Here is a 4164-nt window from a genome sequence, read left to right as displayed (position 1 = left end):
TTTGCTGAGGGGTGTAAGGTGCAGAGTAATGATGTTCAATTCCCTCATCACTAAGAAATTCTTCTAGGGTGTAATTCTTGAACTCGGAGCAATTATCACTTCTTATTGCCTTGATGACCTTGTCAAACTTCCGCTGGACTTGTTTGGCAAAATCAATGAAGGTGATCTTCGTCTCGTCCTTGGACTTGAGAAAGAATACCCATGTGTATCTTGAGTAATCATCAACAATGACTAGGCCATACTTTTTACCACCAAGACTTGCCCATGAAGGAGGCCCAAACAGATCCACATGAAGGAGCTCTAACGGCCTTGAAGTGGATACAATATTCTTGGGTGGGTGTTTTGATTGATGTTGCTTCCGAGCTATGCATGCACTGCACACACGATCTTTCTTAAAAGATACATTATTTAGTCCAAGGATGTGATTGCCGTTTAAGAGATTTTGAAGATTTCTCATGCCGACATGGGCGAGCCGGCGATGCCACAGCCATCCCATGTCAGCCTTGGCCATCAGACAAGTTGTATGGAAAGTGCTCTCTTTCGAGAAATCAACTGTGTAAAGGTTGCCATCCAACTCTCCAACAAAGGCCACTTCGAGAGTGTCTCTCTTGAAGACTTTCACATCCCTTAGTCCAAATAGTGTGTCATAACCAACGGAAGCCAATTGGCGAACTGAAAGCAAATGATATTGAAGAGATTGGACAAGCATGACATTTGCAAGAGACATGTCATTAGTGATTGCCACCTTGCCCAACCCAATTACCTGCCCTTTCGACCCTCCACCAAATACAATGCTCATGTGTGGTCGAATGGCTTGCATGAAGTCATAGAGCAAGTTACTATCTCCGGTCATATGACTGGTGCATCCACTGTCGATCACCCATTTGACTCCTCCGGAGAAAACAGCCTGTACACGAATTAAGACTTGGTTTGAGGTGCCCATTTCGTCATGGGGCCTCTCACATTAGTTACAAGAGTCTTAGGGACCCAAATAGCATAAAACCGGAATGCATTACGGGGACCAACGAATTTAGCATAAACCTCTCCTTCCTTTGATTTGTGAAGTACATAGGATGGAGGCATGAATTCAGTTGTCTTGTTGAGAGTGGGCAAACCCCTAGTGGCCGACCCACTCACAACCTTACCTTTCTCCTTGTGTCCCTCTCGTACAAATATTTCTTTAAGCGGGGTGGTGCACTTGAGAGGAGATACACTTTTCTTGGCGGTGCTTCGATTGAACCCAAGCCCTTCCTTGGCAAAGACTTCATTGTGTTGACTTAAGATCTCATTGAGAGTCTTTTGTCCTTCTGCACATGTCATGAGACCTCTATCTAGATATGCCTTTAGCGAACAGTTTTCCTCATGGATAGATGCCATTTCACTACTAGAGTTAGCAGTGCAGGTATCAACATTAATAATAGGTGAGGAGTAAGCCTTAGCTAGAGTGTCAAGATAAGTAACCTTGAGTGCCTCAAAGCTCTTTGTAAGAACAGTGAGTTTCTCTTCCTTGTCCTTGAGAGACAAGGATAGGCGCTCACAGTCCTTAGAAAGAGAAGCATGAGAATTCACAAGTCGGTTTTTATCATTTAATAACTCTTTGTACACACATTCAGCCTTTTTCAAGGAGGCAAGATCGTTAGCATGTTTATCAAGGTTTTCACCAACTTTTGAGCATAATGCATCATTTTGTGCTTCCTCATACAGGACTTCTGCTCAAGGATTTCATTTCTTTCCTTCTCCTCAATGATGAGGGTTTCGAGTTCCTTGATGGTATTGGTGTGCTTACTCACCATTTCCATAAGTATGCGAAACATAGTGAGCTTCTTTCCTTGAAGAGAGCACATAAATTTGTTTATTTTGGCAAACATAGGATGATCTAAGTCATTGTCCTCATAGTGATCTTCCGCATCAAGGTACTCATCAGATGAGGTAGAAGCTACACTGAAAGAGTTTAACCATGGAGTTACCTTAACCTTATCATGGGAGCTTTGGTCTTCCTCATCTTTTATGGCAGTCTTTGCCATCAAACACTTGTGGGTGTTGCCCTTGTAGTCTTTCATATAGTTGTAGTGAACAATATCGCCACTTTTGTTGACTAGCCTCAAGGTGTTTTATGTATCGTGAGCTACTCCGTCAACCCCACCAACATCTTCTAGATCTGATTCTTCTTGTGCAACCATTGCTCTTCCATCTATTCTCTTGAGCTTGGAGTTCATAGGGTTTGGCAATTTCTTCTTTACAAAGGTCTTCGGAAACCTTGGTTTATCTTCTCTCTTCTCATAAGGGCAGTCATTGGAGAAGTGATTGGTTTCCTCACAGTTATAGTATTTCCTTACTTTCTTCTTTGGGAATCTTCCCTTGAATTTTCCTGCACTGAACTTCTTTACAAAGAGAGCAATGCCCTCATAAGATGGGCTTTCATCAGAGTCAACATCATCACCATCTTCGCAGTCATCATCACCCTCTTCTTCTTCACTTTCTTCTTCGTCACATTCATGCTTGGCTTTCAAAGCAAGATTGATCTTTGATGTTGAAGTGCCACGCATGGCAAGGTGCTTTGTTGCATTTGCCTTTGACTCTTCAAATAATTGGAAAGTGGATATGATGTCATCTGGAGTCATTTCTTTGAACCCATGGTGCTGCCTCATGTCCCATACCATTTGATGGTGGTACGGAGCAAGAGCATGAAGTAACTTGTCCACGAGAAATCTCTTGGTCAGGTTGAAACCATCTTGCGTCTTGTCACAGTCACAGGACTCAATGTCTGCGGCGAGAGTCATGAGCCGTTCTAGCAGTTGCTTGGGAGATTCACCCTTTTCCATACAGAAATTCTGCAATTGCCCCTTGGCAATTTCATATTGAGCAAGCGGAAGAGTGGAGGTACCGGTCTTGGTCCTTATAATGCTATCCCACAGTTCCTTGGCGCTTGTGATGTGTATGTAAGGTCTCCATTGCTTTTCATTCATTCCTTTTCTTATGCACATGATCGCAGTGTCGTTGATATGCTTGTCATAATTTTCTCTCGGAGTGAGGCACCTTGGATCTGCAGGATTGTAGCCATGCTCGAGGATGTCCAACATATCATCATTGGCGTACCTAAGATGATCCTGCATACCAACTCTCCACAAAGCAAAATTGGAATTGTCATCAAGCAAAGGAGGTTTTCCTCCAGGATTGTACTTAGGTTTCTCAACTTGAGATCTAGCATAAAGCCATGGAACACTGGTTTGGTTATTGCCTGGAGGTTGTTGGCCAAATGAAGAACCGTGCACATTTTGCCCTGAGGCCCTCGGGGACGTGGCTGTCCCCGTGGTTAATGATGCCAGTCTTATTTGGACCAAGGCCTCAGAGGTGAAGGACCTGACTTCCGTGGAAGTCCCATCCCTCTCCACTGGAGCTACAGTAATGGGAGTCCCGTCCATCTCGCTCTAGGGCGGTTAAGCCACAAGAATAGAGCACGAGGATCTGATACCAATTGAAAAGGATCGAGATGGACCTAGAGGGGGGGTGAATAGGTACAGTTCCAAATTTTAATAGTTACTTAGCAATTTTAGGCAAAGGTGCGGAATATGAGTGTGAACCTAATAATTGCAATGACAAGGAGTGAGCTATTTAGAGTAAAGTAAGGCAACCGGTAAACGATAATCAAATGCAAGTACGTAATAAGGATTAACACAAGTAGAGAGTTAGGTTTAGGGATAACCGAAACTCCAGGAGAGACGAGGATGTATCCCGATGTTCACTTCCTTGGAGGAAAGCTACGTCACCGTTAGAGGGGCGGATGTTACCACGAAGGCACACCAACGCCACGAAGGCTCACCCTATTCTCCCTTTGAGACAACTCCACGAAGGCGTTTCTCAACCACTAGTGGTAAGCCTTGAGGTGGCTTCCAAACCTTCACAAACTTTCCGAGGGTAATCACAATGGTTTGATTCCTCTCCGAAGACTCCTATCTCCTAGGAGTCTCCAACCTCCAAGAGTAACAAGATCACGGGGATTGCTCAAAACTTGCTCAAATCACAAATCACTTTGGTGGAGAGGAGGAGAAGGAGACGATCTATCTTTTGATTGGAACAACACTCAAAGGGGCTCACAAATGCTCTTGGGATCTAAGATTGGGTGTAGGCAAGAGTGAGTGAGGAGAAAGGTGTTCTTGTAAGTGT

The sequence above is a fragment of the Hordeum vulgare genome, chromosome 7H (genome assembly GCF_904849725.1).
Source record: "Hordeum vulgare subsp. vulgare chromosome 7H, MorexV3_pseudomolecules_assembly, whole genome shotgun sequence".
Classification (NCBI taxonomy): domain Eukaryota; kingdom Viridiplantae; phylum Streptophyta; class Magnoliopsida; order Poales; family Poaceae; genus Hordeum; species Hordeum vulgare.
This window is presented reverse-complemented; position numbering follows the sequence as displayed.